Genomic DNA, 10,537 nt, shown 5'->3' on the forward strand with positions numbered 1-10,537 from the left:
CATGTGTACATGCATCATTACAAATTTTGGGCAATTTTTCCATTTGGAATTAATTCTTTTATTAATTAATAATTAATTCATTTCGAATGACTTCACTAAAACAGAAATGATGGAAAATGGTGAATCAGCTACTTGCATGCAGTATTTCTTTTACCTAATACTCACCTAAAAAGAGTAATCTCTACTTTCTACTCACTACTTTTTTCAAACATCACTATATTTCTCTATAATCATATCTTTGCAAAGTCATAAGGCAACTGAACTTGTGACAGCGAGAATGAGAGCTAAATACCTATCACTATAATCGATCTGCTACTGTGTACACTTTGTATTTGTATTATGAAAACTAGCTATTAGCATTCTGATAGTTTGTATCATCGTTTGGGAGATGAGGACTAAAGCTGTTGTTAGTTAGCATTAGCTAATGCGTTCCCATGTTCCTTGGTGAAAGAGGAATTAACTTAGCATCAGTAACTAAAAATTTTTTTTTTTTCTGGATCTTTCCCATACTTTTACTTTCATAGTTGAAGTAAATTTTGTTACTATTTGAACCCCAAAATGAAAATCTGCAAAATAAGGACTATAATAGCACTGTTTTATGACAGCGACACAAAATACGCATGAAATCGGATTTATCACCAAAATAAAAAACATTTGTAAGGTAAACTACTTTACATTTTTAAATTTTCCCTGAATTTATGTTTGGATTAACTTTAGTATTAGCTTCTACCTCACATTTTAGCATTTCACCAAAGAATTACACAGTAGGGCTACGGAAGCCCTTAAAGTCAAATCTTAACTTCATTAACCACCAGTGGTCTGTGAGCGATAATGTGTTTTTTTTTTGTTTTTTTTATCAATACTTAACACTGAATCTAAGAAAACATGCATTTATCCATTCAAATGATGTTATAATCCAACTCAGGCAAAACTACCATTTTTTCCTGAAAATGACTACATTTTCCCTTAAATGAGTAACAATGTTGTCTTTTTTTAGCACAAAATTACACAAATAAATATACAAAATGTGGATAACAAGCATCTATACCAAGCTATACTAATGGTATGAGAAGGTTAAGGACATTCTATTGATTTACTTAAAATATTTTTTGTTTAATTATTAATTTACTTTCAGTCTATAATTTGTACTTTCAAAGAGACCTCTTCAGTCACTATCACATTATCGTTGAAAATAAAGAATAAAGAATGAGAGAACTTACTTTTCTTCTTCTCACAGTCTTAAAGAAATTTGAATGATGCAACTTCCTGTTGAATATGTGACATATATGTAACAGATATTTCATAGGGGTGAATGTATATGTAAGGTAAGGTAACAGTGTTGAGTGAATGTTGTGGGCCACTGAAATGTACATTTTTCACCTGTAATGGACGACTCGTGGTAAAGGATGTTTCAAGCATGAGACGTTTAATGGATTCAGACATTAATGCAAAAATAATATGATTTTTGAAGTACGTTATTGATGATATTTCAAGGCAAAGTGGAGTTATAGTGGGCTGGGACAGGCAAAAGTGTTGTTTTCTAAATTCTGTAGAGGTTTTGTTAATGTTGTAAGTATAAATTATCTTTTATCTTTACTTGATATGTAGTAGCAGTAACAACAAATAATGGCTAGATTAGGAATTTCAGATTTGGTTATGAACATACACTAATATAACTTCAGAAAAATAAAAAAAAACCCAGTAAAGTTCATATCTGTTTCAGTGGCTGAATTTTAACCGTCTTATGCTATAGCTTTCCATGATCAAACAGGACGAAATTAACGGACATAACACTGCAGGGTGATGGCAACAGTTCAATAATTCCATTAGAAAATATTGTTTAGCTGCCAAACTATTAAAAACCACTTTGTGTTCAATTTTTTTCCTGTTGTGAGTTGAACGCCTTTGAGTTGCCACTTTTTCCTGTTGTGAGTTGAAGCTGTTTGTGTAGAAACTAAACTTTAGGCTTAAGTTTGCACCATTTTAGGATGTTAAGTGGTAATACTCGGTAAGTTCGGCGCCACGTCCTGGCTAAATCTAAATCACTGGTGATTTTGTATATACACACACACCTACACACACCTACACACACACACACACACACACACCTTACGATCAGTACTCTGCCACTCATGAGACGTCTAAACCTCATGAGCAGGAACCCTCACTCTGTCATTAAAAATCAGGTGTGAGTTTAACCACCGGGGTTTTCCAGTGTGTGTGTCTCCGGCGGAGAGACAGGAAGAGACATCACCACACACCTGGGAAATATTTTACTCACAAGCATGTGAGACAGGAAAAGTTCCTTCAGGATAGGGCTGTGTTGATGTATTGGTATGATGGTACACTGTGATAAAGCAATTGGAAATACTTACAATAGCTACACAGTCATTTGCCTCACCCCTCCGGGGCTGGGGGTTTAATCCCGTCTCCGCCCTGTGCGTGGAGTTTGCATGTTCTCGCTGGGTTTCCTCTGGGTACTCTGGTTTCCTCCCTCAGTCCACAGACATGCGTTGTAGGCTGATTCACTCTTCCAAATTCAACTTCAAATTCAACACTTCCAAATCCGTAGTGTGTGAATGGGTGTGTGTTCAGTTGTGCCCTGTGATGGCTTATCCTTGGGTGTCCCCTGCCTTGTGTCCCGTGTCCGCTAGGTTAAGTCCAGGTGACCCTGCGTAGGATAAGCGGTATGGAAAATGGATGGATCGATTGATTGATGAATGGATGGAAAATGGATGGATCGATTGATTGATGAATGGATGGAAGTAGAGCCCTAAATATAGTTCCCTGAGGAAACTGCTGTATATCATTACAACCTTCCAAAAATGATAACTCCTTCCAAAAATGATAACTAAACATCTCCTTAAAGAAAGCTTTACCATATCAGTGATCCAATGTATTTCTTTGTTAAATAACTATGTTTTTTATTATTAGGCTTAGATTATGTGGCGTGTTTGCCATAAATGTCCCTGTTACTATAGAAATGCTAAATTATTACAAGGGCATTCATATGAAGCTTAATATGATTTGCCGTGCAGCCAATCACAGAGATGCTGTTATAGTTTCCCAGCTAACTAATGAGCATGCTAGTTAACAAATCCTCTAGTAACTAGCCAATTTGCCAATTTTCTTCTATTCAATGGTTAAGGCTCTGGGTTACTGATCAGAAGGTCAAGGGTTCAGGCCTCAGCACCGCCAAGCTGCCACTGTTGGATCCTTGAGCAAGGCCCTTAACCCTCTCTGCTCCAGGGGTGCTGTATCATGGCTGACCCTGTGCTCTGACCCGAACTTCCTAACAAGCTGGGATATGCGAAAAAAAGGAATTTCATTGTTCTGAAATGTATATGTGACAAATGAAGGCTTCTTCTTTTTCTTCTAAAATAATCATGTACATTTAAAGTCTTGCTAGACTTAGCTTACAGGATGGATGACACTCATTGCTGAGGCTCATGACGCATTTGAGGGACCAAAACCTTTGACGGAAGGAGAAACAGAACACCTCATCATCAGAAAAAAATGCTACAATAACGCTAACCAGTTGTGGACGTTCCTAACCAGATATGGTGTTGGTGGATCTCTTAGTGTACTGAGATAGCACCAGATAGCAGGAGTGTTACTCATGGCGTCATGTAAAGCATATTTTTCTTTTCTTTTCTTGTGTAGTCACTCCCCGAGTGTCTTTACGCTAAACAGACTCAAATGTTTCTTATCCTTTCTTCTTTGTTCTTGTTCCAGCTAAGTGCAGCAACAGAGGTTTGGTTTCCATCCATCTGGTTTTGCATGAACGTTAGGTTTGCCTAACCTAAGGTTAAAAAAAAGTGTCTAAGGTGTAAAAGCTGGCCTAGATAAAGAGAAAATGTGATAAAGGTGGATGGAAATAAAATTATAAGTGTGTGTTCCAGTCTTTCCATGGTCCCGTTCCAGTACTGTTCCTAGACTTCCTTACTCATCCTAGGTTGAATCCCTGCCACCATTGTACTTCATCAGCTGGGCCGAAGTGTGTTTGATGAGTTTGATCAAGCCAACTCACTGTAAACTTCAAGAGCACTCACCCAGAATGTGGAGCTGCTTTCTGCTACAGTTCTCAGCTGGTCCAAAAACTAGCTGATGACTGCTAATGCTTTGCAAGGTAGCTAGGTATCTAACTAACCAGCTACCCAGGCAGATAGTACACATCTCGCAAAAAGCCCTCCTGAAGATTTTCCTTCCTCTGAAAACCTAACGAACAGCTTTACCACTGAGTATTACAAAGCACTGACACCGGAGACTCCTTCCAAAAATGGTAAATAAACGTCTCCCTACAGAAAACCTTACCATATCGATCATTAGATGTTTTTTATTTGTTAAAGAACAACATGCATTAATTTGTTTACTACTAGGCTTAGGTTATGCGGAGTGGTCCCTGTAAATTATCGGTTACTATAGCAATGATCATGTATTAGAACAAAGTGCATTAACATTAACATTTGATTTGAACAACTGTCAGAGAAGCTGTTATAGGAAATGAATCAACAACTTGTCACCAATCCAATTTGAGAATTAAACAGTTGACGAACAGAAGCTGACAAGGGCGCTACGTAGCTCACATCAAGCAAATCACCAATGATTTGGTTGCTTGCTAACGCAATTCAATTCAATTCAATTTTATTTGTATAGCACTTTTAAGAATGGATATGGTCACAAAGCAGCTTAAGAGAAATATATAAATTCCGGATATGAATTTTAAACTTATAAATTTATCCCTAATGAGTAAGCCAGAGGCAACGATGGCAAGGAAAAACTCCCTGAGACAACATGAGGAAGAAACCTCATGAGGAACCAGACTCAAAAGGGAACACATCCTTATCTGGGTGACACTGGATAGTGCAATTATAAATAATTTCCCTTCTAAAAAGTGCAATTGTATAAACAGGAACTTATGAGCTTATGAGCAAGCAATGAGTATGGGCATAAGAATACTTTCTGAATTCATTAGTTTTAACTTAAAGTCTATTGTGTTGGAACTGTGCAATGATGGAGACTTGAGTGCAAAACTGTTCGTAGCAATTGCAGTCCTAATGCTATCCTAAGGCTATCCAAGGAAGTAGCATCTCTCTTTTACACTTTAGCTTGTCAACAACCTGTCAGGTGATAGTCACCTGTGAATTCTAAACAATATGGTTTATGGTCATTGATGTTTAGTGGATAATCTGTATGCTTTCATTTTGTCCCTTTTGCTGTCACCTTATTCGGGTGGTCCAGTTTATATTAAGTAGATCATCTATAATTAGTTCTTCCCCAGTCCTAGCACAATTTCATATTCAGGTTATGTGGACTCTACTTATCCATTTTATGCCATTTTGTTGAAAGACAGTTAAAATCGATAGCTCTGCTGCTGAGATATGTAGTAGATAAAGTGTGTGGTTTGGACTTGAAAACGCAAAACTCTTTACACTTTTTTTTAAAATTCAAATTTGGTTGTGTTTATCATGTTGCGAAATTCTGCCCTTTTAAGCTTTAACATGTCAGATAACCGCAATCGGGGTTAAAACAAGTTCAGCTACAGGAAATCCGAAACCGCAATTAACTGATGAAACGTCATCATCACCGATCTGAGCAAGAAGCTTCAAGCAAAACAAACACACTCCTTGTCTCTGTCGCTCTCACTGATGAACTTGTGACAAAATGTGAAGAGCAGGAAATGGGTAGAATATAGGATTTATAACCACTACTTTAATGTTTTGGATCAATTCTAGGGGAAAAATGTGGATCTGAAATCAGCTTCTGCTTCAACGGATCTGCAACAGATCTGCTTCTGTTTTTTTTTTTTTTTTTATGCAGAAAAAATGGAAAGATGATCCAAGTTCAGATGAGAAAGAACCAATAAATATGACTTAGCTAAGAATTTGAGTTTACCAGTAACTATTTTAACATTCAGTTCATAAACCATTCAATCTGTAAAGTTTTCCATGTATTATAATAATGTTTTATGTAACATTAAAAAATGTTCATACATACAATGTTCATACATTTTTAGTTAATATTTTTTGCATTAACACAAACGTTTCCATAGTGTTAGTTTTTGTCTTACATAGAAACCTTTATCAAGCTTTTACACAAGAAATCCAGAGATGCTGAGGAAACTCACTAATGTGAACTCGATTGATCGGCTTCAAATTGTGTAGCCGGCAAATTTTATATACAGATTATGATGTCACGTTAAAGTAGCTTATTCGTTTAAATTGCACTAAAATTTAAAGAAAATTTTGTGAAACCCTGTCGTTTCATATTAAAGACTTGAAAGAAAGCAATCCAAAGGAAATCAATGAATGAAGACAAATAAGACTAGCTATTTAATTACGAAAAAAATGAATGGCACCATATAAAAGGTGGAAGACTGGGTGTTTGTTTATGGTAGCTGAAACACTGCACTGGGTGATCTGAATTATTGGAAGATTTAGTGCATAACACGCTTAGGAAGTGCTCTTTAGTTGTCATTTTGTCATCTTCAGCTCTGTCAGCTTTGCCTTATATGGAGTTCTGAGGAGTGCACTAATTTAGACGTTTGAGATCACGTCTGAGAGCATCCAGCAGTCAGTAGCTTTCTTTAACCTCTTCAATATACAAGAGGCTGGCTGTTCAAGTGGTTTAAGCTGCAAGAACACATTTGATAGGGAATATGAATCCTGAAGGACTTTTGAACTTAGAATAACAATTTAGTTAGCTAGCAGATAGCCAGTAAGTCTTTATGTGTAAAGGAAGAGTGACAGCAGAAAAGAAACAAAAAACGTTGATAGAATAAACATCTTCCTCAGATGTTTTGGTAAATTACCAAGAAAAACTCAATACGACTAAAATTACACTCTAATTATACCTAGCATCAACCACAAACCCATTTGCAGTGGATTCCGCCATTTTGAGAAATGTCAACATTGAGTCACAACTCATAAACTTTGAGCTATTGGAGAGCTTTTGACTTTTGAAGTTCTTTAATTCCAATCCTAATGATCAGACGTTGACTGACGTTACAAACTACTCTCACTCTGTCCCAACCTCATTCTGCTCACTACAAAGTGCACTATTTTGGAAGGCACTTTCTTATCACATCCATAGTGTGTGTTCCAACCTCAATATTTCATTTTCTTTTCACTTGGCCACTAAAATATTGAAAATCATGGACAGACATATGGAATCTACAATGAAATATAATAGGTTAATATCTAAACCATCAAGTACTGTATTACAGAGTACCCATAATGCACTAGTGAATAGGGTATGTGGTTTGGGATTTGTCCACTCTCAATGATAATCATAAGATGTGCTATATATATATTGAAAAGGGTGTGTGGTTTGGGACATGTCCATAATGGACCGATATGTGAATTGTGTGTACTTACCTCGTTTAAACTTGTATTAGAGCCACACTGGTTTTGTGTGTGTGTGAGAGAGAGTGTGTTTGTGTATGTTTGGCCTCTGAATGACTCCGATGCCCGATTGCGCTCCAGCGTCGCTGTTGGTTGAGCAATCCACTGTGTATAACGTTTCATTACCATGACAGATGATCAATCAGCCTGCGGGATGTGTGTGTGCGTTTGTGTGTGTGTGTGTGAGTGAGTGTGCATATGTGTGAGAGTGTGTGCACGTGTTTGTGTGCATGTCTGTGTTGTGTGGCTGCTTTTTAGCACCCTTTAAAATGCAACCTGCAGTTTGAAAACACAACAGCAACGCCTTTCCTCTGTGCAAGGCCCAACATGCTGCATTTGGATGCATTTCAATAACACGCTGATTCTAAAGAGAGGGTGAGAGACACTGAGAGAGAGAAAGAGAGAAAGTGAGAGAGAAAGAGCTGCAGGATGTTAAACGGAATGTGCTTTCACAAACCTGACAGCTGGCAGCCTTCTGTGTGTGTGTGTGTGTGTGTGTGCGCATGTGTGTATATGTGTATGTGCATGACAGATCTCTACTTGAACCCTTTTATTGGAGCTTGCATACACACACACACACACAAACACACACACACACCCCACTTGATGACAGATTGAACCTGGAGCAAGGTAACACGTTACCTGCAGAGAGGAAGAGAAAGGTATGAAAAAACACACACAGCTGTCTCTTACAACACGCACACATACACACACATACACAGTCTCAAACACTGAATTCTTTCTTAACACATGACTAGTCGTCTTATATTCTGCTTCCATTGTGGACATGTCCCAAGCCACACGCACTATTCACTATATAGGTCATATTCACAAGAGCCTCACCATAGTCAGTCAATTGTGGATATGTCCCAAACCACATACCCTATCCACTAAATCGTCAATCCACTGTGGACATGTCCCAAACCACACACAGTATTCACTATATAGGTCATCATCACAAGAGTTATGCCATCATCAATTCACTGTGGATGTGTCCCAAACCACATATCATGTGTATTATCTACAGTGGATATCCACACCCCTGTTAAAATTGCAGGTTTTTGTGATGTAAAAATGAAACCACGATAAATCACCTTTAATGTGATACAGCAACCAATAAAATTCAAGTGAAAAACAAATAGAAACATTTTAGAGGGGGAGAAAAGAAAAAGACAATAACCTGGTTGCATAAGTGTGCACAGACTTAAGTAATACTTTGTTAAAGCACTTTTGCTTGTAATACAGCTATTCCTTCATTGACTTGGATTAGTACTTTGGATCGTTATTGTGATGGAGGGTGAAATCTTTCTTCATCTTCAGCTGTCTAACAGAGGTCTGCAGGTTTGTTAGACAATAATTCATCCATGATTCCCTCTATCTTGACTAGAGCTCCAGTCTCAGCTGAAGAGAAGCAGCAACATAACGTGATGCTCCCACCACCATGCTTCACAGTGGGTATGGTGTTCTTTTGGTGATAAGCTTTCTTGTTTTTGAGTCAAACAAAAACATTATGCCCAAAATGTCCTACCTTGGTCTCTTCAGACCATAAGACATTTTGCCACACGGTTTGGGGTTATTTAGGCAGGATTGTATGTTTTTTTTTCATGAGAAGGTCCTTCTGTCTAGCCACCCTACCCCATAGCCCAGATGTGTGAAGAATATAAGAGATTGTTGTCAAATGCAGGGAGTGACCAGTACTTTCCAGATATTCCTGCAGCTCCTTTAATGTTGCAGTAGGTCTCTAGGCAGCCTCCCTGATAAGGTTTTGTCTTGTACCTTCAGCAGTTTTAGAGGGAACCTCCTGTTCTTGGTGATGTCACTGTGGTGCCGTCACCATTTTTTCCACTTGTTGATTATGACCTTCATGGTGTTCCATGGTACATCTAATGTTTTGGAAATTCTTTTGTACCCCTCTCCTGATCAATACCTTTCAACAATGACATCCCGTACATGCTTTGTAAGCTCTTTGCCGGACCAAGACTTCAGCACAAGATGTCAACAGATTCCTACAGAAACAGCTGATCTTCATCTGGGGTTAATGAGAATCACTTCACTGATGGCAGGCGTATGATAATTACTTTTGAACATGAGTTTGAATGTGATTGGTTAATTCTGAGCACAGTCACATGCCCCATTATAAAAGGGTTACAGCACATAAGCCTGCAATTTTAACAGGGGTGCGTAGAATTTTATATCTACTGTAGGCTGCAAACACATGATCATCACTTTACTGTGTATTCATCTCAAACCACTTGCCAAGGTGCCTTGTTAGAACTTGAACATATTATAACCTAACTTAACCTAACCAAATGCTGGAACCCATTTGCTAAAACTAAACATTAGCATGGTCATATAGCATCTCAAGGCTCAACCAATGAAGCAGAACAAAATGGAACTGTTGCTAATTGCTAAGGCCATCTTAGCAGTTTTGAAAGTTAGGTCAAATTGGGGGTCACCAGTTCCATCTGCTTCTGGAGGAACATTTGCTTGTGGGTGACAAAAAACTTGGCGTTGTCCCACGAATTCAGAATATCCAATGCCCCATGGGTAAACGTGTCCCATAATTCATTTGGGGTCACTCCCCCCCTACTTCCTCCTCTCTCTGCCAGCATTTAATGGCTGATTTGCATCTCTATGCCTCGCTCAGTGTGTGTTTCCGCCGTACTGAATAACTCTATTAGCATGTACCGCAGGATCTCTCACACTGATAATACGAGCACTGACAAGCCTCACACTGACCTGCCACTCAGAGTGCAAGAGAGAGAGAGAGAGAGAGAGAGAGAGAGAGAGAACACAGACACCAGGAACGTGAAGAAAGTTTTAATTACATCCACTTTGAATTGTTGATTCATGAATATAATAGAAAATGAATATATATATATATATATATATATATATATATATATATATATATATATATATATATATATATATATATATATATATATTAGTTTATGTAGTAACAAGTCATTCACAGGCGCTTGTATGAACGTGTTGTTGTTTAACAAAGAAAAAAGTTTTCATCTGTAAGGAGACTACATTTATGGAAGGAGTCTCCAATGTCAGTGCTTTGTAACATTCATTACATTTCCTTATGGTTGCTGTTATAGGAAAATGATCAACTTCTGAAAGAG

This window comes from Pangasianodon hypophthalmus, chromosome 13, assembly GCF_027358585.1.
Source record: "Pangasianodon hypophthalmus isolate fPanHyp1 chromosome 13, fPanHyp1.pri, whole genome shotgun sequence".
In the NCBI taxonomy this organism is placed as follows: Eukaryota; Metazoa; Chordata; class Actinopteri; order Siluriformes; family Pangasiidae; genus Pangasianodon; species Pangasianodon hypophthalmus.